The 25,355-nt window shown below is 42.8% G+C and overlaps 1 protein-coding gene and 1 non-coding gene across 7 annotated transcripts in view; both read left to right on the top strand.

Annotated features, from left to right (window-relative positions):
- Positions 1-25,355, top strand: part of RASGRP3 (RAS guanyl releasing protein 3) — a 107,375-nt gene that overhangs the window by 15,090 nt on the left and 66,930 nt on the right. For 4 of the 6 annotated variants that reach the window (XM_036334888.1, XM_036334882.1, XM_036334886.1 and 1 more), the window contains exon 1: positions 13,616-13,913. The exons of 1 other annotated variant lie outside the window; for it this stretch is intronic. The gene's annotated coding sequence lies outside the window, so the exon portion shown is untranslated. Of the gene's footprint in view, positions 1-13,612; positions 13,914-25,355 lie in introns of those variants that run through there. One more of the 6 variants, XM_036334890.1, reaches the window with a different exon arrangement.
- Positions 20,399-20,502, top strand: LOC118669512. Its single transcript, XR_004971993.1, has one exon. It is a non-coding gene; the product is annotated as a U6 spliceosomal RNA (small nuclear RNA).

Below are 25,355 nucleotides of genomic sequence, written 5' to 3'. Positions count from 1 at the left end.
ACCCCAAGCCAGGAGGAGTGTGGCTGTAGACACGGGGTGCTCTTCATCCCTGGGTTTGGGCTGTGTTCCCCATGCTTGCTTCAGTGAGATGGCATGTGGATGAGAGAGGGCTCTTTGGTTACGAAGTCTACAGTCCAGAAACAGATAAAAACAAGCAAGGCTGGGACTGACCCTTGTTGCACTAACACCACTACGCGCCTTGAAAGTGCAATAAAATATTTTTATCATTTTGTTCTCATAACATAATGGTTCATATGGGCTCATGCATTTTTTAAAAATGAATTAACAATGGAATTTACAACTGGAATGGCCTTTAGAGTGTATGGAATTTTTGGTGTGTGCAGATCATAAGGATTAGCTGGGGCGAAATAGTTCCACTTTTAACTTTGACAAATTTTCATCAGTTTGGCTTAAGATGCCTTGATTTTGAAAAATATTATTTCATATAAAAAGCAAGCAAGATTTAACACAATTTAGTTAACATACCTAGTGGGATATGATTCTGAAATGAATTTTTAGTGCCTCTCATAATCTTGATCCTCTTTTATCAGGGGACATTTATCAGTCTTTTTAAGGCCATGGCCCCTTATATTGCCCTCAGTTTAGTTTTGGGAAAATAACTGAGAATGTGTAGTAAAACGAATCACTTTGCAGTTCTTTCTAATAATCCCAGTTTGGGAGATCTATACTATGGAAATGAAAGCATTAGAAACTAAAGATACATGTGTGAGGATGTTTAGTGCAACTCTATTTATAGAGGCAAAACACTGGGAGCGTCTTGAATGTAATGACTACAACTATTACAAAGAATAAATTAAATCTGTATTACTGACCTTGGAACCAGTATGTGTCACCATGATACATTGTTAAGGAGGAAAATCTAATTATAGATTACTTGTTAAAATGGGATTTCTTTTTTAAATGGGAAAATATAATGAGATACATTTCTCATAGGTGTGTATTATCTCAGCAAGATGGGAATGCATGGGAAAGAGGGCTTACATTTTTTTCTCTGTGTATCTCTCTGTATTGTTTGACCTGCTATAATGTGCATTATTGCTTTTTAAATTTAAATATCTTATAAAGTAAAAAGAAAATGCCCAGGTGCCCTGCTTTTCTTATTTTGGAATAGGAAACAAAACCATTCTTCAATAAAATAATGAAGTTATTCTGACCAGGAAAATCTATGTTTAAAAATAATGTATCACCATTTAGGTTGGCATTTTTCAGCTGTTTGAGCCCATGCTCCCCGTATTGATTTCTTCCTGCATGTTTTTACCTCCGCCTGCCAAGAAGTGTTGTTGAGCTTCTGACTTCCTATGTTTATGTGAAGGGAACAGCAACCATCTCTCAGTTCTGACCCCGCCCCTGCAGTGGGCCTTCCATTGGAGAGTTTTAGCTTAAATGGATCTACAGCCTTTTACTCATAAGAATGGCCATCACAAAGATGCGCCCTGAGAATAAACACTCCTTATAAAGTGCTCTTTACTTTATAAGATATTTAAATTTAAATTTAATTAAAACATGAAAAAAATTGGAAATTTCCCTACCATTTTTAAAAATGTGCTTCCAAAAGTGCTTTTTGTTGTTGTTGTCATTGTTTGTTTACCTCCCTCCCTCTGATCTGCAAATAAGATAAGTCCTGCTGCAAGAATATGAGACCCTCCTTCCTCAGGCAAAGTCCCACTCTGCTTGTGGTTGCCTCTGTGTTCCCAGCAAGTCATAAAAAGGAAACCTTATCTAAAGACTTTGTATACACGAAGGGTATAAGTAATCCCAAGACTGGCCAAAAGGTTAAGCAAATACAGTGTAACTGAATCATGGCGACGTTTGATGACGTATGTGATAAAGGCAGTGATGCCTCAGGAAAGGAAATGCAATGAGCTCAGAAACTCAGGCCTCCCAGATTCATGACCTAGAGATGGTAATGGTTGGATTAAAACTTGAGGAAGCAGCTGGCAGTATGGAGTGGAAAACAGGATTTGTAGTCAGCTTGCAGGGTTGGGATAATATGGTAAAGTGAAGAGCAGGATGGTTAGGTTCTCATAGAGAATTATGCACAATTTTGAGCAGATGGATTTGGTCTCAAAATAATATGAATATTTTCTAATTACAATGTAAAAATGCATTCATTCATTCATTCATTCATTCATTCATTCATTCAAAAAGTATACATGGAGCATCACCTTCCAGCCAAGGCCAGGGGGCTGTGTGAACCCAGGACAGCTTAGGGGGCTCCAAGGCCAGAGCTGAACGAGCGTGCAGCAGCAGTGGGGGGAGGGAGAAGGGCGAGGCCTATGAGAAAAAGAGGATTTAGAGTTTCTAACTGCACTTTTCCTGTGATTCCTATGAAGACCCAACTCGTCCCGCCTCATGCATTTAGCGATCACACTTTTCGAGAAAAAAATAAATTTAAATATTTTCTTTGCCTCATTTATCCCTGAATCAGCTTTGTATTTTCAGCTTTGAAAGGGTGATGATGCTGAAACTTGAGTAGAAAGGAACTCTTAACCTGAAAACTGCTCTTCTGTTATCTTCTGAACCCTCAGTGATTCTCAGAAAAAGGCACCGGGGCAGCCTTGGGGACTTTTTTTTTCCAAGTGAGTCTTTTCAAGAACTAAGACTTCTGGAACAGCGGTGGCATTTTAGAAGATTTAGATTCAGATTAACTTTACCACTAGCCTGTGGTTCGTAGGGGTGAGATCCTCAGAGTCATAAAAATTGCTGTCAAATCAAGGTTTTGAAATAAAACTATTAGGGGAAAAAGTTATTATGTAAGTAATTATGTTAAAGGTGCTTTGTACCATGAATACGAAAGGTTCCTTCTCATGTTTTACCGAATGAAGCTTTCGCTAGAAATCGAGCCTAAACTAAGAAGCTGATTGTAACAGGAAAAATGCTGCCATCAAGGTGAATTGAATGAATTAGGTTAAGTAAATGCAACTATACTAATATGTAGTGTGTTCTTATTTTATTTTTTAAACGTTGGTATTTATTTTTACAGAGAGAGGAAGGGAGAGGTATATAGAGAGATAGAAACATTGATGAGAGAGGAGCATCACTGATTGGCTGCCTCCTGCATGGCCCCTACTCGGGATAGAGCCTGCAACCGAGTGAGAATGCTCTTGACTAGACTCGAACCCAGGACCCTTCAGTCCACAGGCTGACGCTCTATCCACCGAGCCAAACCGGCTAGAGCTGGAATGTGTTTTTAAAAAGTAAATGAAATTTTACAAAAGAGGAAGAAAGAAAAGAGAAGAGCTAGAAAGCAGGAAAAAGCGACTTAAAGCAGAAGTCTATCTTTAACCTGGACAGATTTGTCCAGAAGCTTGGGAGTTTCTCCAGGGACCCTGAAGAAAGGAGCAGGGTACTGGGGTGAGGAGGTACCTGTGGAGGCTGCCTCTGGTAGAGGCTGTCTTCCTTATTCATCCTCCTTTCTATGTTTCTACAGCCCATCTCCAGGCTACAAATGGCTTATGTTGCAAAGGTTCACTTGTTTGTATTATCAGTTATCTGGAACTCAACATGTGTTTAACCCATAGAAGGCATTATCCACAGGAACAATGTTATAAATGCCACTCAGCCTACCAGACTGTGCCACAACCACTTTATCAGGTGTCACTGGCTGAAATACCACACGTTTGCAATGGGTAGTGACAGGAAACGACTATTGTCCTACCAATGGTTAGACCCCAAAGTGCAAGCCATTGACTTGGCTGTTGTGCTTGAGGGTAAGCAGGTTCAATTTAAAAAGAGTGAGCCAGTCTATGAAAATTTCTGTGGCTACTAAATCATTTGGGGCGTAAATGTGCAAGATTTGGGGTCAGGCAGACCTAGGTTTATATTCATATTCCTCTTTCTCTGCTGCTTCCTGGTTGTGAGCAGGCTAGTTCATCTCATGAAGGTCATCTGGGGGTAATAGTATGTCTTTAGAGCATTGCTGTGAGAAGTAAATGAGTGTTGTGCACAGATGTTAGCTTGTTATATAATATTAATAACATATTAATATAGTATATTATAATATTGTTAGATACTAATTGTTATTCTAGGTAATTATTATTCCTTATGTATGGCTTTTCTCCTGGAGAGATTATAAACTTTGAGAGCAGAGATTTTTGTCACCTACTTTGGCAAATCCCCAAATGCAAACAAAGTACATAAAACATAGACACTACTTTTTCATATTTTGACAATGATTTGCTTTGTCCAAGGTCTTTAGGGATTAAAAACTCTGTTCTCTGGTTATTTCACAATTTTTTCTTTCTGTTTGTTACAGGCTTGTTGCTAGCACAGCTCTTATGATAACTGGTTGTGACTGGTATTTATTTAAGAAAGTAATGTTGTGTGAAAGGTCCCCCTAGGAAAGGAAGGTGTCGGTGACAATGTGATATGGCAGATAGTACCTGGAATTGACCAGCAGGTGGCGTGTTGCCAACTTGGAGCAGCATGGTTGGAGTTTGGAACCAGGTGGATGCATGGATGGGCAGCTTCAGGAGGCCTCAGCCAACATGTGACCATGTGTGCATGGGATGGATAGATATTCTTTGGAAATTTCTACTGAAAGGAATACCTCAAATAGGCACAAAGGTCCATTAGGACATCTCTGAGAAACTGAATCCAAGTGCTCAAGCAAGACCATGCTTCCCCCCTCTTCCTGCATCCTTTGAACCTGGTGGTTCCACCACTTCCGGTGACTTGCTATCAAATATTGGTTCCAGGACCAGGAAATTAGAAAACTGAGACCGTCTAGAGCAGTGGTTCTCAACCTTCCTAATGCCGCGACCCTTTAATACAGTTCCTCATGTTGTGGTGACCCCCAGCCATAAAATTATTTTCTTTTTAAAAAAATATATTTTATTGATTTTTTACAGAGAGGAAGGGAGAGGGATAGAGCGTTAGAAACATCAATGAGAGAGAAACATTGATCAGCTGCCTCTTGCATACCCCCGACTGGGGATGTGCCCACAACCAAGGTACATGCCCTTGGCCGGAATCGAACCCAGGACCCTTCAGTCCGCAGGCCGACGCTCTATCCACTGAGCCAAACCGGTCAGGGCCATAAAATTATTTTCGTTGCTACTTCATAACTGTAATTTTGCTACTGTTATGAATCATAATGTAAATATCTGATATGCAGGATGTATTTTCATTGTTATAAATTGAACATAATTAAAGCATAGTGATTAATCACAAAAACAATATGTAATTATATATGTGTTTTCCGATGGTCTTAGGCGACCCCTGTGAAAGGGTCATTCAACCCCCAAAGGGGTCTCGACCCACAGGTTGAGAACCGCTGGTTTAGAGGAAGTGTCTGGCCTTGTTAATGGATGGCCAGGCTTTTCTGCTCTGAGTCCTTTATTCTTTACTACATTTCTTACCAATGTCTTATTCCTCTTGTGTAGATGATTAAAGTACTAAAGTATGGTTGTAGGTCTAGTGCCTCTTTTCTTACATAAAAAAGATCTCAGTTAAAAAGTAACAACTGGTAAACATTTATCATAGAAATGGGAAAAAAGCTGATCTGCATAAACAAGGGAAAACCTGTATGTGATCCCCAATTCCCAAAGATAACCACTGTTAAAATTTGATAAATACTGTTTTAGACTTTCACAAATGTCAACATATTTTCTTAGACAAATGAGATCACACTGATTAACTGTTTTATAACTTGTGTTTTTCAGTAATCTATGCTGAATATTTTTCCATGTTAATATAGTTCAAACATTATTTTATAATGTTTGCAAAGTGCTACCTCTTATGAATGTGTTCTAATTATTCAACTCAAACATGGTGGCTTGGATTTGAGACTCACAAAATGCTTTTTGTCTGTATGCCCAGTTTTTCATGGACTTAAAGCCAAGCTTTCCAGAATAAGGAAAACCTTACTTGTACTTTCCTCCCCACTCCTGACCCCTCATAGAAATTAATATTGGAATAAGCAATTTAATGCTCCTTTTATGTTGGTAGTGAGTTTTGAGGGTCATCATAGGCTCTGTCTGTTTGAATTGTCTGTTAACACACAAATAGGAAAGCCTACTTTCACATGGATTGTTTCTAAGTTTTACCTAGCATAAACAATGCTGTGAGAAACATCCTTATACACGGGAAAATCCATAGTATTTTCTTGGGGTATATTTCTAGAACAGAAACTTCAGAACCAAAGGGTACACATATTTTAAAAAGCTTTTGCAACATCTATAATTATAAAAGCATAATATGCTAATTAGACTGGACAGCCGAACGACCTTCCGGATGTCATTCCGAGCAAAGCCAAGATGGTGGGGGCTGAGGCAGAGGCGGTTAGGAGTGATTAGGCAGGCAGGCAGGCGCGCAGTTAGGGGCGATCAGGCAGGCAGACAGAGAGGTTAGAGGCAGTCAGGCGAGCAGTTAGGGGCAATCGGGCAGGCAGAGTGGTTAGCAATCAGGCAGGCAGGTGAGTGGCTAGGGGCGATCGGGCAGGCAGGCAGAGGGGTTAGGGGTGATCAGGCAGGCGAGCAGTTAGGGGCAATCAGGCAAGCAGAGTGATTAGGGGTGATCAGGCAGGCAGGCTAGTGGTTAGGAGCCAGCAGTCCCGGATTTCGAGAGGGATGTCCGACTTCCAGGTTAGGCCTAATCCCACAGGGATCCCTAAACCAGCAGCTGGACATCCCCTGAGGGATCCCGGATTGCGAGAGGGTGATTTCACGCACCGGGCCTCTAGTATTACAATATTATCTTTCTTATATGTTGTACCAATTTACAGTCCTGCTAGGAGAGTATGAAGGTGCCATTTTCCAGACCTCCGGCCAACATTGGGAATTATAAATGTTGTTTGTATGGTAAAACTATTGCTCAGTTGCTAATTATAAATGCTATTTGTGTGGTAAAAGTATTAACCCTTTACCATATAGGTTTCCTTTTTAAATCTCATTTTATCATTTGTGGCAATTTTGGTTATGGTTGGGTTATTTTTTATATACATGAATTTTACATTTTATTAATTTAAATATTTAAAATGTTTTTCTTCATGGTTTCTGCTTTGGTGATCATCATTAACATAATTTTCATGATACAAGTATTTAATTATGATTAAAAATTTTTAGATTATAAAAGCAATCACCTGTTTTTCTTCAAGTCTGCTTGTAATTGTATTTCCCCCTTTAACTCCTTAGCCCACTAGGCATGTACTTTGTGTATGGTCTGAGGTATAATTGCATCATTATTTTTCATAGTAATTAACTATTGGACCAGTTATTGAATAATCCATTTTCCCCACTGGGTTTAAATACCTTATTTAAGGAGTAAACATTTTAATATAGATCTTGTGTTCTGGGCTTTCTGTTCTGTTTCATGGCTCTGCCTCTTTTGGAACCAGTATCAAACTTTTAGTTTTTGATAATTTTAGCCTATTTAATACCTAGTACCCTCTCCTTGTTGTTTTCTAAAATTTTATTTAGAAAAATTTTCAAATTCAATATTTAAATTCAGTTTTTAAAGTCTTTCAAATAAACTTCAGGGTTTCTTTTTTGTCCTGTTTAAAAACATCTCTTGGGATTTCCAACAAAATTTAATTATATTTATAAATTAAATAGGAGAGAATTGACACCTTTACAATGTTGAGTCTTAGTCCTGGAAACTTGTATAACTCTCAATTTATTGAAATCTATCCTATTTTCTCATAGAGTTTTATACATTTTTAAAATATTCACATTTTATTATTCCTAGAAATTTTGTTACTTTTGCTATTTTGAATGAGATTTTTTCCATTATATTTTTAAACAATTTTTGGCTGTTATATAGAAAACTAGAGGCCCGGTGCACAAAAATTTGTGCACTCGGGGGGAGGGGGGGGTCCCTCAGCCCGGCCTGTGCCCTCTTGCAGTCTGGGACCCCTCGGGAGATAACGACCTGCTGGCTTAGGCCTGCTCCCGGGTGGCAGAGGGCAGGCTCAATCCCTAGGTGCAGCCCCTGGTCAGGCTTAGAGCAGGGCCAATTGGGGAGTTGGGGCACCGCCCCCTATCATGCACAGAGCAGGGCGGATTGGGAGGTTGCGATGCCACCCTCAGTCACGCTCAGGGTAGGGCCAATTGGGGGGTTGGGGCACCGCCCCCTGTCACACTCAAGGCAGGGTTGATGGGGAGGTTGCGGAGCCACCCCCTGTCATGCACAGAGCAGGGCCATTCAGGGGGTTGGGGCTCTGCTCCCTGTCACGCACAGAGCAGGGCCCATCAGGGGGGTTGGGGCTCCTTACCCTGTCATGCACAGAGCAGGGTCGATTGGGGGTTGAGGAGCTCCCCCCTGTCACTCACAGAGTAGGGCCGATAGGGGAGTTGGGGCACCGCCCCCTGTCACACACAGAGCAGGGCGGATCAGGGGGTTGGGGCGCCACCCTCTATCACCCACAGAGCAGGGCCGATCAGGGGGTTGGGGCACCGCCACTGTCACACTCAGGGCAGGGCCGATGGGGAGGTTATGACTCTACCCTGTCACACACAGAGCAGGGCCCGTGGGAGGGTGGGGAGGGTTGGGGCGCCGCACCCTGTCACACACAGAGCCACAGGGTGATCAGGGGGTTGGGGAGCTCCCCCCATCAGGCACAGAGCAGGGCTAATCAGGAGGTTGGGGAGCCTTCCCCTGTCACGAACAGAGCAGGGCGGATAGGGAGGTTGTGGCCCCACCCCCTGTCACACACAGAGCCGCAGGGCGATCAGGGGGTTTGGGTGCTGCTCCCTGTCATGCTGATCCCAAGCTGGGAGGCCTCTTGGCTCCACTGATCCCGGTGCTGGGAGGCCTTGAGGCTCTGCTGATCCCGGTGCTGGGAGGCATATTACCCTTTTACTATATAGGATAGAGGCCTGGTGCATGGGTGGGGCTGGCTGGTTTTCCCTGAAGGGTGTCCTGGATCAGGGTGGGGAGTCCCCACTGGGGTGCCTGGCCAGCCTGGGTGAGGGGATGATGGCTGTTTGCAGCTGGTCACACACCCTTCAGGGTGGGGGTCCCCACTGGGGTGCCTGGCCAGTCTGGGTGAGGGGCTGAGGGCTGTTTTCAGGCTGGCGGGTGACTGAAGCTCCCAACTGCTCCTTTTTTTCTTTTTTCTTTTTTATTCTGGGCCAGCTTTAGCTCTGGCTCCAGCTCTGAGGCCTCTGCTGCTGAAAGCAGGTATCTGGTTTGTTTGGGTTCTATAATCGAAACAATGTATAACTCCAGCTCTGAGATCCCAGCTCGCTGAAAGCAGGTTTCTGGGGTTTTGTTTAGCTTCTATATTTGTAACAATGTTTCAAACTGCAAGCTCAGAGGCCGGCAGCGGCAGGCGGGGAACGTTGGAGTCCTCCGTCACTGAAGCAAGCAAGTCTCATGTTATTTTCAAGCTGCCTGGCTGCCAGCCTCCATCTTGGCTGGCAGTTAATTTGCATATCGCCCCGATTAGCCAATGGGAAGGGTAGCGGTCGTATGCTAATTACCATGTTTCTCTTTTATTAGATAGGATTATATGAATTTTGTGTCTTTACCTCACTGACATTGCTAATTATTTCAAACATTTTTAAAAAGTTGATTCTATTGTCCTGGCCAGTATTGCTCAGCTGTTAGAGCACGGGGCCCCACAACCAAAGAGTCAAGGGCACATTCCTGGGTTTTGGGTTCAATTCCTGTCCCCTGTTGGGGGTAAGTTGGGGATGGGAGGCAACCAATCGATGTGTCTCTCACATCAATGTTTCTCTCTCTCTCTCTCTCCTTCTTCCTTCCTCTCACCCCCTTTCTTCCTCCTTCCCACTCTCTCTAAAAATTCAATGGAAAAAATACCCTTTGGTGAGGATTAACAACAATAAAAAATTTGATTCTATTAAGTAAATGATTGTAACGTGTACAAGTTGGATGATTTTGTCTCCTACTTTCTCATAATTCTTCTTTAGTTTCTTTTTCTTGTCAGGTTGTAATGGTTCAAATGCCCAGAACAGTGCTAAATGGTAGTGACAGTGAGCATCCTTTTCTTGTTTCTGATGTTGTGTTTGGTTTGATACAGATAACTTCAGCATGCTAAGAAAAACTCTAACTTCATTTTATTAATTAAAAAATAATATTGAATTTTATCAAAATATATTTCAAGATTACCCATTGTGCTAATTCAAAATCTTTTTTCAATTGACTTATTTATGTCATTATGCTAATGCATTACTTGATACTGATTTCTTTTTATATCTCTAAGGTAAACCATGTTTATACATGAGGTTAGTCTGTGGTTTCCTTTATTATGCTTTATCAGTTTGTTTTAAGTCACAGGTATTATGTTAGCTTTTGTTACTTTTGTCCGCTTGAACATTTTAAGTAGTTTGGAAATTATCTGTGGCTTGAAAATCAGAGAGAACTTGATTGTGCAAGTAATTTGGACTAAGAACATTCCTTGGAAACAATTTCTCAATAACTTTTACATTTTTCCATGATTATTGATCTGTTGTTTTTCAACATCTTCTTGGGGGCAGTTTGCCTCTAATTAACTCCTTTGGCTCTGCCCACAATATTTGATATGTGGTGTTCTCATTATTAAAAACTTATAAGCATCCTGCCCTAACCGGTTTGGCTCAGTGGATAGAGCGTCGGCCTGCGGACTCAAAGGGTCCCAGGTTCGATTCCAGTCAAGGGCATGTACCTTGGTTGTGGGCACATCCCCAGTAGGGGGTGTGCAGGAGGCAGCTGATTGATGTTTCTCTCTCGTCGATGTTTTTAACTCTCTATTCCCTCTCCCTTCCTCCCTGTAAAAAAATCAATAAAATATATTTTAAAAAAAGAAAAAAAAACTTATAAGCATCCTGTAATTACCTTTTTATTTCTTCTCTAATCAATGAATTTTTTAAAAGAAGACTTATAAAAATTTTCCAAGAGCTTAGCTCTTTTTCAACTTATACTTTTGTAATTATTTTATAGTTTTTGTTACAGTGTGGTCATAGAATGAGGCCATAATTTCTTTTGTGGGGAGATTTTTCATTGGCTCAATATGAAATCAGTGTTTGCAAACTTTTATCTTTGCTTAAAGGAATAGACAGAAGATCCTTCTCTTCCATTATTCCTTTTTTCATTCAGCATTGTTCCAGCTACCTGTTCCCAAATGGCAGGCACTATATTAGAAATGAGTAAGTCATAAACTTTCTCTAAGATTGTCAAAGTCTAGATGGAACATAGATATATGAAGACCTAATTATAATACAGAGCAAGAAATGCAACAGCCATGGAATATATAAAAGAGGCATTCCATGAGCCTGTCATAGGTTCTGGCAATACAAAGCTGCCTAAGGTACCACCATGGCCCCCAGAGACTTTTAGTACAAAAGTGTGTTTAGGTTTTTGGAGGCAAAGCGACCCATTAGGAAACCACCCTAGTCATTTGGTAATAAGACATATGAGAGATATCAGAGAACAGGAAGAAGAGAGGGGATTTTCACATTTAAAGGGCAGGAAGAAGAAGAGTCCTCGTAGGAAGCGAAGGAGGTAGGAGTAAATTTTGAGAAGCCACAGAGAACATTTTAAAGAGTGCTTGGTCAGATGGGTCAAATGCAGCCGAGAGGACGAGGAAGATAAAAGCCAAAAAGGAGTCCGTTAACCTTGGTCTTTGTTGACCTTGAGAAAGCATTTCCAGTAAAGTGTGAAGAAGATGCTAGATAGACCGTAAGCAGGTTGAATCTTACCTGGGATGAGAGACAATGGAGACAAGAAGTGTTTCTCCGGAAGCTCAGGTGTGAAGGGAATGAGTGGGTTAGGGCAGTAACTATAGGAGCAAAGGAGAAAAAAAATAGCTTTTAGGACATAAAAACAACATGAGCATGTTTAGACCATGAGGAGGGTGAGCGGACAGGGAGAAGGCGTTGGTGGAGGAAGGGTCCTGAGAAGGTGGGAGTCACAGGGGGAGACAAGCCACGCGGGAGACAGTCCCGGGGGGGATGGCCTCTGAAGGGGGAGAACCCCTCTTTTTGAGTCAAAGCAAATGATTGGTACCTGTAGGCAGACTGGGCAGGGAAGTGGGGTCTCTGATACCGTGCAAGGCTGGAAGAAGGTGTCATTGTTGAACCCATGGAAGGGTGCAGGGTCTCGGTCTGCGTTGACGGTTTGCCTGGTAGGTAAGATCAGGATCCAGCCCTCCCTCCTTGCTAATAGAACCAGAGAATCTCTAGGCTTACATTTCCCCGGGCTATGTTTTTTGTCTGGGTTATCTGAGGGTGTCAAGAAGTGACTGGCCATGTGGTGTGTGACGTGGATTGTGAGAATAATTAACACAGTCAGCTGAAAATAAAGTGATGGATGGGTGCCATCAGGTCGGAAAGGTTTCTGTTGCGTAAATACAAAGTGTGTATAAATCAAAGTAATATTTCAGATCTTCAGTAGGCCTCGTTTTCTGTTTCTGAATAATGATTGCTCACATCAGCACACAAGGAGAAATGTTTGCGACGGTGATATTTATTTTAGCACATTGTATTTTGATATTCATTGTTTATTTCTACTACTAACTTTGAATCCTTAAAAAGGGATCTGTTATGAAACTTCCAAAAAAAACTTTCCATTTGCACATTGGGCTCCCACATGTTGACAACCAATTAGTCCCCTGAAAGAATGGCTAGACCGGAGGTCTTTGGGTCTTTTTCTGTTATTTTGGACAAACACTCTATCCTTTGTATGGAGGGAAACTTCTGGTTTGATTCACGCTGTGAATAATTCTATGAGAAAATGCCCACACAGGCGCCTTTATTAAGATCTCATTTATTAAAAATCAGGGGTGACAGTTTAACAGGCTCATTATGGCTCAGAAATCCCCTGGGGCGTTTTAACCTCTTGCAGACTTTTCAGACGTTCACGTTGCCAAGTGCGCTGACCGTCATATCTGCACTCTACCCTGCTTGGGCGCTGATTTTGGGAAGTGTCACTCTTACTGTACCAAGAAGTCCAAGGTCAGGTACCATCCCAAGTCAGAGTCCACGGGCTTTCCCTGAAGAGGGGGCGGGGTGGGAATTCAACAAAGCCCTCAGGATGGGTGGTGGGCCCAGCTTCCTAGCACACCTGTCCCATGCTTTGTAAATTTCATGATCATTTCTCTTTTCACTCTCATTCCTGGGGGACCATCACATCTGCTCTGCTCTACCCCCAAATGTCGACACAACCCGACAGATCACATGTGGAAGTTTGCTTGAAGGGACCTGAAGCCACTTCCATTAGCTCTGTAGAGGCACTGGCATCCACCCCTCACACACTACCCCCCCTCTCCCCCCCCCCCTCCCCGGCCCCTGCATCACTAGGCGCAGCAGCCCTGGCTGTGTTGAAATTAAACCTCAGCCATCTCACCCTGCTCATCTGCCTTCCTCAGAACAGTCCACTCCGTCTTGTGCCTCTTCCACTAGACGGGAGCCTGGGATGCTGAGAGAAGGAAACCGAGATGGAACGACAGATTGAGGTTCTCCCAGGGCCCCTGGAGGGGAGAGCACCTCCCACCTTCGGTGCCAGGCTGTGCTGCCTTCTTCTTGCAAGTCCAGAGCCCCAGTGAAAGCTTGAGTGAGATGAGATAGTATAGAGGCTGCCAACCTCCCCTCCCCTCTCCTCCCCTCCCCTCCCCGCTACCTCCTTCCCTTCACACACACACAAACACATCAACTTTCCACTGGCCGTGACCTGCCCTCCAGCGCGACTTATCAGCTGTGCGGGGTTGTGGCTCAAAGCAAACACTGTGGGGTGGGCTGCTCTGCCTGCTAACGAAAGGGCGAGCCAGCGGCTTCAGGAAGGTTTGCGAATAAGGAGAATAATGATCGTCAGTTTCTGACCTGGCACCGCGGCCGTGTTTATCAGGAGGCTCATGTGACTGATTAAGACACAGCCCCAGCCTGAAGGAAACAGCTGCTCGCGCGCTCCGGCACTTGGCAGCTGGACAGGCAGGGTGCACACCAGCCACTGCCCCAGTAAGTATCTGGAGGACGTGTGTGTGTGTGTGTGTGTGTGTGTGTGTGTGTGTGTGTGAAGCCACTGACAGTTCTTCATTTTGATTTTTGTGTCCCTCTGGCACTAAAGGAGGTATTTTATTTGTACCTGTGATGAATAGGAATTTTCATTTCTTTTAAACATTGTTTAAGAACCTGTTATTTTCAGCTGCGTTGTTTTCTAATTTTAAGAATGAATGGGGCACCTTGCTCCAGAACGTGTATGTTCTGGTGTCCGGGATTTCTATGGTCTGTGGTGTTTAGGTTCAAAGCCAAGAGTCAGGTCACGAACGAGAGAAGCTTTTGAAGTGTGTTGAGATTTGATTTTAATCAGTGTTACCTTTGGAACTTGAGAGAGTGTTTTGAGACAGGGCTTATTTGTTTATTGTATCTCTGACTTGAAGACGATCAGTTGGATGTCAGTTTTGAAGACTGTCTCATTTAACTGTGTATAGCAATCTGCAACACAGAAAACTAACAACATGGCATGTCGGTTTCGATTAGAAGCCAGGTTTAGATTTCAGGCGCGCTTTCTACCTCAATGAAAGACACAGCCTATTGCCTTCTTCCACAAGCCAACTCACCTTCCCGACTTTAAAGCTAACATTTTTAGCTGCCTCTGATCTTCCTTATTTTAGACAAGGGAGCATTTGTGTTTTTATGATGCTCAGAATCTTGCTTCCTTGTTTATGCCCCAGATTATAACCCTATTGCCTGAAGCTGATGATCAACTCTGGGGGGACCTGCTCTTTCTCTGGTTCCCTGGGCAACACTGGAGCTCACTTTGGGGAGAGCCACCACGCAGGCCCTTCCTGGAACAGAGCTGCTGTTTGGGGACTTTTGTCGTTTCCTGGTGGACACCAAAAGGATGCTTAAGCCCAGCCAGTGTGGCTCAGTGGTTGAGTGTCGATCCATGAACCAGGAGGTCACGGTTCAATTCCCAGGCAGGGCACATGCCTGGGTTGCGGGCTCGATCCCCAGTAGGGGGTGTACAGGAGGCAGCCGATCGATGATTCTCATCATTGATGCTTCTATCTCTCTCGCCTTCTCCCTTCCACTCTCTGAAATCAATTTTTAAAAAGAATGCTTAAGAAGAAAGGAAAAGGGAAAAGGGAGAGGGCAGAACTTGGAATCCATGATGTAAACTCCTGGAAGTGACCAGCCTCTGAATCAGAGTGTTGTGGGGAGATAACCAGCAAGTTCCTTTTTCTGGATTGACTGGATGTTGAGGAGGGGGCCAGAGGGTGGTTGTTTTCAAGTGAGTTGTTACCAAACAGTTATTTGACTTGTGGCAAGCCCAGGGGCACCCCGATGTGTTTCCCCAGGTGACGGATGGCCTGTCATGGACCCTTAGCTTGGATGATTTTCTTGCCATTTCTGTCCCCCTCCCCATGTTGTATGTAGAAAGTGGATTGAAAATGACCCACAGCGCACTGCTTCTGCACTGTTTACCCCTAGACAGTTGGTCTTGTGTCCCACACCAGTCAAAGACCTGGGAAGGAAGCAGTTTCAGGTACCCCGTCTGAAAAAGGGGCTCCTCTGGCTAGTCTCTCTGTTTTCTTTAACATGTGGATTCTTCCACACAGCCTAGTGTGTTTGATGAGAACAAATGTTTCCAACTTCTTTGTTCCTCTTTGTGCCATGTGTGTGAGGTCGCTGGGTCAGCCTGTGCCCATGTGGCCCCTGGCTTCCCTGTCTGGCTGCAGGCGTGGCTGCTCGTTGGGTCCTGGGATAGTTTTACTTTGCCGCAGGCTGACAGCGGAGGAGAACTGTCCAGTAAAATTGTGTCTCTGGAGTATTAGAGCCACCGACAGATGAAATGGGGGAGGGGTCTACATGGCAGGGTATCCTTTGAGTTATTCAAGTGCTGAATGTTTGGAATCTTGCAGATTTTTTTTTTTTAAAAAGCAGTGATCCCTTGACTTTCAAAATAACCCTATATAATAAAAGCCTAATATGCAAATTGTCCCCTCGGGAGTTCAACCACTCGCTATGATGTGTGCTCACCACCAGGGGGTGGCTCAGAACATGAGGGTGTCGACTACATGGGTGCCAGCAGTGGGCAGCAGTGGAGGCGCTGCCGGCCCCAATGGGCCCTGACGAGAGCAGGACCATGGGGGATGATGGAGAAGGTGAGCAGGTGGTGCCAGGCCAAGGTGGGTGTGAGTGGGGGCCAGATTGCCCCGCAGATGGTGGAAGCGGGGGGTTGGGGCTGCTGCTTGGCTCCAGGCCCTGAGGGAACCGGGAAGAGGGCCCGGCCCAGATCGATTGATCGTCCCACAGGCAGAATGGTGGAGCAGGTGAGGGGTCAGGGCCAGGCCACGGTGGGGTGCCAGGCAGGGCTGCAAGGCTGGGGGTGCAAGCTGGGACTGTGAGCCTGGGGTGCAAGCTGCGGCCCAATCCCCGCAGGCCACCTCGAGGGACCCCACATGTGCACGAATTCATGCACCAGGCCTCTAGTAACAAAATAATAAAAATAATTATTTTACTTGGAGATAGTATATTGAGTCCAAGATATTAAGGTCTGGATAGGAATCTTAGAAGGTAAAATTTAATGCTATCTTTTATTTATTTATTTATTATCTACTTACTTATTTATTTATTTTAATCTTTATTATTGAAAGTATTACATATGTCCCCTTTTTTTCCCCCATTAACCCCCTCCAGTCCGCCCCCACCCTTGTCCCCCCCCCTCCCCCCCCGCCCCAGGCTTTCACCACCTAATTGTCTGTGTCCATGGGTTATGCATATATACATTCAAAGTCTTTGGTTGATTACCTCCCACCCACCCACCCTCCCCCCGCCTTCTTATGAAGATAAGGAAATTGTAGCAAATGTATCTGGGTCACAGTGCCAGTTAGCAGTAGAGCCAGGGAAGAGCGCTCACAGCTTCTGCTGCTTCTCCATCATAACATGAACACTAATATTAAACTTCCATTGATTGTGCACTCCCATACCAGATGACATGCCGAGCAATCCTGTTCATTGTCACATAACCCTCCCAACAGGTCTGTGGGCTCTCTAGCATCATTCCAGTTTTAGAGTTGGAGAAACTGGAGCTCAGAGACCCCCTTAGCCACGAGGCTGTATTTGAACCTGTACACATTAAAAACTAAAAGTGGGACGAATGTGCTAACCGCACATATTTAAATGTAAAAGCCCACGACGAAATGCAAATGCGACAGTTCAGTGCGATACAATTAGGCACACATGTGTGCGAGGGCCCTTTTGAACTCTCCGTGGCAGGAAGGGTGAGGTTTCCCCTCCTGACAGTCCAGGCCGGAGCTCTGTAGTCAATGACTGGCGGTGTTTTCTCTTTGACAGCGGTTCAGCAAAGAGCCTCCCATTGGTAAGAACAGCCACAGAGCGGTATTGCTGCCCTGAGCACACGGCTCTCACGGCCCCTTCTGGCCCTTTCCTCCGTTTTTTCCTGTCACTCCTTCCTTTGGAGGGCTGCCACTCCACCCAGGCCCCACCCCAAATAGCCTGCTTCGTGGTGATAAAACGATGATCAGACCTGTTTCTGGTGACTCAACCTGGAAGGTTGGTTGTCCACATAGGTGGTTGTTGTTTATGACCAGAAGTAATGCTACCCTGCCCCCTGTTTGCTCCTGCGCTTTGTTCCGAGCTGTGAGGGAGGTTGCAGGCCAGGGGACTGGCTGTGGCAGGGGAGGGAGGGCAGGTGTGCGTCTCTCTACGGCCTGGGATGCTGCTGCACCTGCCTTTGCCAATTGCAAGCTTCACCCCTCTGCCTGCTGCATATCTAAAGAGGCCCTCTCACTTGTGAGTCACGAACCTGAGACTTTTCTGGGTCATCAGCCAGAATCCTTAAAGAAACGTACTTCTTGAACCCTTCAAAAAAATGGCATCGGGCTCTCCATAGTCCTCCATGTGGTGAAATTTCCAGATTAGGGCTGGCGCTGAAAAAAGAGCCCTGAGTAAAAATAAGTAGCAGAGGGCCCTTTGGTTAATCAGGAGGAAAATTAAGTAAGCAGACCATTCATGGATGTCTTTGAGAAAGTTACTAAGGTTTTCTCAAGGCTGTTATGACAAGATGACACATTTTGAAGATCAGGGTATTAATAGCAAGAAAGGGGGATTTTTAACCTGCTTCTCACCTGCCTGGTGTTTCTAAAACTAAGAACCCAAGAGTCTAATCAGCAATATAGTCTGCTAAACCAAGACCACTGGAAATTACCTCCAATCCTTGCTGGGTATTGCTTACTTCTGTAGCAGTTGGCACAGTCCAATGGGTGTTATATGGAGACACATAAGATGGACTGAAAACCATAGAAGAGTCCACAAGTCATACTTCAGAGCTTGTTTGAATCAAAGTTGTGATTATTTTCTTAGGAGCTTCTTGGAGAAGGAAACAAGCTTCATGATGTAGGGCTTGCTTTGTTTCTTTGTTTTGGCCAGATTGTGTGTTCCAAAGAACCTGCTCCCAAAGCGTTAACTCCCTGGGGTCCCTCTTTCCTCTTATAGGAATTGCTCCTATCCAGTTCTTGGAGGTGTTTAGGTGTTTGCAGTTCACATTTCTATTGTTCTAGAGGCCCAGTGCACAAAATGCGTGCATGGGTAGGGTCCCTGGTGGTTGCCGGCTGCCGGCTGCCGCCTCCCTCTGTTCCGTGCTGCCCCCTGGTGGTCAGCGCACGTCATAGTGAGCCATCAAACTCCTGGTTGGTGGAACTCCCAAGGGGACACTTTGCATATTAGGCTTTTATATAGAGAGATGGATTTGGAAGTCTGGTTTTATTTGCTGTTTTAGACGATCACAGTAGTATCTCTGGAATCTGGGTGTGTAGGTTCACTGTACTTTGATCTTACTTGAGCCCATCCATAGTATTGGAAAGACAAACTCCTACATTTACATGGGAATTTTCTGGTGTGAGGCATTATTTTGCAATTTGCTACAATCCTATGAAAAAGAAAGGCCAACATCACTGTTGTTTACAGCGAGAAACCTGAGAATGAAAGAAAGTGAGTGACTTGTTCATGGTCATGGAACCAGTAGCTGGCACAGCTCTGCTAAGTCCCCCATCTCCCGACTCTGGATGATACCTATGAAATTGTCCCTTGTGATCAAAAGTGCTATAATTTGTATTACCTTACGCTGGACAAAAGCTATGTGAATGGCTGATTTCATGATATGCCATTTAATACATGTCAATGATGGTATTTCCAAGCCTATGGATACTTGGCTTCAGAAACAGGGTCAGCTTAGTTACAGACGCAATAGTATTTGCTTAGGGCAATTTTTTAAAGGAACTTAGTGGTCATTTTCTTCCCCTGCAGACCCAGTGTGGTTAAGATGGAGTCATACCAACTATGGCATTATGTAATATTCAGCTTTAGAAGAAATCTGGTTGTTTTCTTAAATACAAAAAAAAAAAAAAAGAAAAGAATAAAAGAAGAAGAAGAAAGAAATCTGACATCTAGCACTCCTCTTACCCAACAAACCCATCAACATTCTTGGAGGTTCTGCCTGGTCACAGTACCCTTATGCCCATGGGAACCGTGTCCACTGTGACCATTTCCCTCTGCAAAGTGATCTGCGCACAACTGAGAGGCCTTAGCTTCCTCGCATACTTGAGCCTCTTCACTCCTAGTCAACGTTCTGTTGCGGCAGTCCGGTTCATTGTGTGAAGCATTATCAGTATGTTGATAAGGTCGTAAAAATGACAGTGCGTAATGCAGGTGATTTTACAGTGCACAGTGTCATGGCCAGGGCTTGGAGGCAGGGCAGGGCAGGGTGGGGAGAGGGAAGTGGAAGCAAGTGAACAGCTTTATGATAATAGCGGCTATTACAGTTTGTCTTTCTAAAGTAGCTTTTCTTTGGAGTATGAATGTGAAAGGTAGTCTTCTTTGAATGTAAAAAATCCTGAAAGACATTTACTTCATGAACCGACTCAAAGAGCCTTTTCCTTTAGTGACTGCTGTGATAATCTGCACCTTTCAAGAGAACAAAAGGGAAAAGAAATTTTTCAAAAGAGAAAAGAAAATGAAATGGTGGCTTAAAGGTTCCCAGATAATTGTCTGTAGAATTTGAAGTCATATAGGCTTTGATGCCTCTATTATAAGTGGAGAATTGAGCTAAGTATATGAATGACTGATGTACCAGATGTCCCAACATCTTTTAAGTTTTTCAGTGATCAGATTGTTTTTGAAAGGCTTCCCTATTTGTCCACTGTTGCCCTAGCCTTATACTTAACTTCGTATTGTTTAGGTGGACCTATCCCCAGCCCACAAAATGTTCCAACCCTCGCATGGATCATTATGCCATTGATTTGCTTTAGTATTGTAAGTGTATTCAGCATCTCATCTTTGAATATACTTTAGGTACTGTCTTTGAGAGAGAACTAGTAAGGGGGGAAATAACATGGAAACATTTTAGTCCACATAGTGAAATTCCAGAAACTTATGTTAGTAACTACTTACCTGCCGCTTAATTCAGGAATTACCAACAAGTGCTTGCTTCGGCAGCACATATACTAAAATTGGACCGATACAGAGATTATCATGGTCCCTATGCAAGGATGACACGCAAATTCATGAAGAAAAAATTGCAGACTAGGAACTGCATTTGAATGTGTAAGTGATTTTAATTGCTTCTTCCCACTCCCCCCCCCCTCCCCGCCCTCCCTCCCCCGCCCAAGGTATCTGTACTGAGATAGAAACCTTAGCAATTGATGAACTGGCCAAAAGGAAGGCAGTGAGCCCATGAAGCTGCCATGGAATCAGACTTCATATTAAAAAGAAAGAAAGGAAAGAAATAAAGAATGGCCGTTGAGTTTTGATAAAATAATAATTTTCCTTTCGTTCAGTAATTCAAAATGGCTGAACTGAGGTGTTGGGTTTTTTTTGTTTTGTTTTGGGTCTTTTACATAAGTTCACTTTGAGGAGATAGCAGTAGGGATTTCTTTTTTTTTTCTTTTTTTTTTTTTTTTTTGAGGAGTATACACACTGTAAAACCGACCGACCTGTTTTCCAAACTCCTTACGCCTGGAGTCAGGGAGCTGGAAAGAACACATGTCCTTTTCCAACCACTCAAACAGCGTGCCCTGTGACTGTCAAGGATGAGTGTTCTCAAATCTCAGGTTAATGAAGATTTCTGGAGCTCAGAAACCACCTACAGATTTAAAACAGTTTAAAATAGAAGAACCGAGTCTAATTTCCATATTTGGTTCTGGAAAACTCATATCATAAGTTCAATTTGACTGACTTTGGATCCAGCTCCACTTCAGTTCTGCTTTTTAAAAGTAGAAAGTGTTTCATCTGTGTGTGGAATGCCTGCCATTCAAAATCACATGAGTTGACAGGATGCTTTAGAGATCATTCGTTTTTTATGGCAAGGGCAGTGCTCAGTCTAAAGGGTGGTGCTCGAGATTTCTCATCCCTTTTTGTTCCCAGTCACTCTGATTCTAAGACGAGTCTATCTCTATTTTCCTTCTGTGGTAGGCATTTCAACTGAGCCTGCTACTGGGAGAGGAGAGAAACTGATGTTTATTTTCACAGCTCCCAAAGGTGGACATTGTTGACACTGCTGCAGAAGTGATACCTAAATTTCTGAGCAGGTTGAGTCACAAGCCAGTGAGTAGGGAAGCCAGGGTTCTGGTCCTAGTTTGCCTGGAAACAGAGTGCATGCCTTTTCTATTGTAACCACACTGTCCCTCACTCCGTTTATGCTAACAACTGATGCTCACTCTGCAAAAGGCAGCCATTGTGTGGAGTCCAGATTCTGCTGTCCCTGTCAGGCCATGGACATTATCTAGTATGTCATGCCCAGTACATAGCGATTTCCATCAGGAGGATGCTGTAGGACAGAGAAGCATCCTAGGGCTCTGTGGAGTCATGACTGCATCCTACAGTCTCCTCTCAGCCCCCACCCAGAAAACACTCACCCGTTCCCATTGTCAAGGTGTTCTGTCAATGGTGATGCTCTGCACCTTGGGCAGGGTGTTCTTGCAAAACGAAGCCTCTGGCAACACTCGAAATTCATAATTCTATCTCATATGATGACACATAAGAAAGAACATGACTGTAGGACCTGGCTGATCAACCAGCAGTGACAGTTTGCTTTAAGTTATATTTAGTTTTTATGAGAAGTGACTTAATAGTGACATCAAGTGGAGGAGTCATCCTTACTTCATAAGTTGTTTCTTGGGGCCTTGATTATCAACAGATAAAAGGGCCGAGCAGACCTTGAAGCAGGGCCGGGGGGACATATCTCCTGCTATTTTAATTCTCTGTGTCTGAGAAGAACTACTGCTTTCATCCTCTCTTTGGAAGCTGCGGGAACTTTGTTTGACTTAAGCCAGTGATGTAAGAATTGAGGTTTTATCTTTTTCAGCTACAAGGATGAGTGAGAAATGTGTCGTGCATTAAAATTCTGCAACCATTCGGAATACTACCTCACAAAAAGTTTGTGGAAGAGAGGCTAATATGTTTGAGAAATTGTTTTGAGTTTTAATTCTCAGATTTGGAAATTCTACTACACAAAAAAATTATTAAAACCTCAGTAAATGCAGCCTAGTTTTTGGGACCCCCTTATGTGCAACCCAGAATTTATATTTAGGTGACAAGGTAAAAAAAAATCCAAAGTATTTTTTATTTGATTCATTTGTCAAGTATTTTTTAAACAAATATTTTGCACTGCACATTACACAAACATGAATAATGGCACAGACTTTGTCCTACAGGATATTGCCACCTAGTTAAGCAGATCAATATTTTAAGAATTATTACAGTTATTGTACAACACATATGTTTATTCTATTAAAGAGGTTTGTACAAAGTTCTATGGAAGTCATCTATGCAGGGTGAGTCAGGAAAAGTTTGTTAGGGTTGGTGGCATTTGAACTAGGTATAAAGGGATTGGTAGTCATTGTTCAAGAAATAAAAAACATTATATTTTGAAAAAAATCCATTCCAGGAATAACATGTAACTTGGTAGATGTGAATCATAGGGATATGTTAGAGGAGAAACCAGGGAAAAGTCTCAAAAGACTAGGTGGTTCCAGGATTAAAGGTAGTGTTTGCCCTTCTAAAGCATTTAGATCTTTTAGAACCATTTAAAGTTTAAGAAAACACACCTTTTATGATAGACTATTTCCAATGTATACAGAAGTTGACAATATAATGAACCCCCATGTATTCAATACCCAACTTTAACAATTTTCAATGGCCAATCTTGTTTCCTTTATGTCCCCACCCATGTTCTTTCCTTACCATAACAGTTTTGAAGCAAACCGATCATTTCATCATTCCATCTATAAATATTTTACTATGTTTTCTAAACCATAAGTTTTCTTTTTTAAAATCTACAATATCAGCCCTAGCCAGTGTGGCTTAGTGTCCCATGTACCCGAAGGTTGTTGGCTGGATTCCAGTCAGGGGATGTGCAGGAGGCAGCCTATTGGTATTATGTTCTCACATCGATGTTTCTCTCCCTCTCTCTCTCCCACTCTCCCTCTCTCCCCCTCTCTCTCTAAAAATCAATTTTAAAAAATACTGAAAGAAATCCACAATATCATTAATACATTTAACATAATTAACAATAATTCCTAACTGTGATTGAAGCTTGTCAAGTAAAAGGGTGACATGAATATACTTGAATTCTGGGAACAAAACTCTGGAGGCAACGAGGAGGACACGTTGGAGAAAATAGCATCTAAAATGCTACAGGAAACAAAGTAGCCACTTGAACAGACTGATAACTGAGTCCTCTTCAGATTACATATAATCAACAGTTATAAAATCATAAAGGCTAATGAATATTATTTGTTCACCAAATCCCCAAACACTGAAGATTTGAAAGAGGTAATTTTAAAATAATGGAATAATTTTTTTTCACAATATATGTTGAAAATGCTCTAAATGTATAGTGCATATCCATATTCAGTTTTACCATTAACAACTTATTCTATTTGCTTTTTCACACACCTGTCCATTTATCCATTTCTCTATCCATTCATTGGTTCATCTTTTCTTCAAAATAAGTTGTAGTCAGCAGTACATTTCATTCCCAAACACTTCATCAGACATATCATTAACCAGAGTTCAATATTTATGCAGAATTTGTATCTTATGTAAGAGAAATTAAACTTATATATTTATTTTGTCAAAAGGAAAGGCTGTAATTCAAGAAGGATTAACATAGTTCATGGCTGATCCTTATTGGGTTATTTATAACAATGAGAAGCTTTTTTTGCCATGGAGCAGCCACCCCTGTGACAAAACAGCCTTTGACAGTATTTACCTATCAAAGCCATGTGCCTCTCAGTAAATGTTACTTAAATTTCAGTGTGAAGACAGGAGTGGGTTCATGGGGGGAAAAGGAGACCTAAGTAATACCTTCAACAATAAAGATTTTTTAAAAATTTTCAGTCTGAAGAAATTGGCACCCCAAAGTGTAAGCTTTCTGACAGTAAGTGATAGAGTGGGTATGAGAACAAAACACTTCCAATAGTTTTGCACTGAGCATCACTCCTTGCGTAGACCTACTCTGCAGAGTGAGAATGCAATGTAGTGGATGATTTAAAAGTAAAAAGTGTAATAGAGGCAATGCAGTCCATACAGAATCCTCCCAAGATTAAGAGAAGCCAATAATTGGGCAATAGGAAAGGAGGTAAAATGTTTTCACAAAAGAGAACTCTTTATTCACATATTGCAAAAAAAAGGGGGAGGTCTACATTCATAAATATTTATCCTCTGGTTTCCTCCAAAAACCATTCAAGCAGTTTATGATAAACAGCAAAAATAAAATGAAACTGGAAGTGATTGACGAAGGAATAAAACAAGGTCAAAATGTATCAGAGTGTGGAATAAGTTCAGACTTTGAAAGCTTTGAAATGTTTAAATTAAGTCACATTCTGGCATGGTTAATCCTGCCAATTGGCTCAAGCATTGAAAATCAAGCCGAGAAGACGTCTGGGAAGATGCATTTGTTCAAATGTTTGTTGTTGGTGAAGATACCTTGTATTCATTTGAAAACTGAAAAATTCAGTCAATCTTTCAGGCATTTGCCTACACAAAAAAGTAGACATTCTGATGCTAAAAAAAAAAAAAAAAAAAAAAAAAATTAGGTGTTTGACTGACATTTTCAGTTCCAGTATGATGTTATGACGTCCATCTATATCAGTGGTTCTCCACCGAAGGCACTTTTACCCTCCAGAGGACGATGTCTGGAGACATATTTGGCTGTACTACTGGGGGTGGGGGTGGAGTGCTACTGGCATCTAGTGGATAGAGGCCAAGGATGCTGCTAAACATCCTACAATGCATAGCATGGATGGTCCCCCCCGCCCCCAACAAAGAATTATCCATCTGAAATATCAATATTACTGAGGGTGAAAAACCCTGACCTATATGAATCGATTACAACTCTCACTCTAATATGCTTTCAAAACACTTTAGGTGATTTAC

This window comes from Myotis myotis, unplaced genomic scaffold (assembly GCF_014108235.1).
Source record: "Myotis myotis isolate mMyoMyo1 unplaced genomic scaffold, mMyoMyo1.p scaffold_m19_p_14, whole genome shotgun sequence".
NCBI classification, from domain to species: Eukaryota; Metazoa; Chordata; class Mammalia; order Chiroptera; family Vespertilionidae; genus Myotis; species Myotis myotis.
The sequence above is the reverse complement of the archived record's forward strand: the minus strand, read 5'-3'. Positions and strand labels throughout refer to the sequence as shown.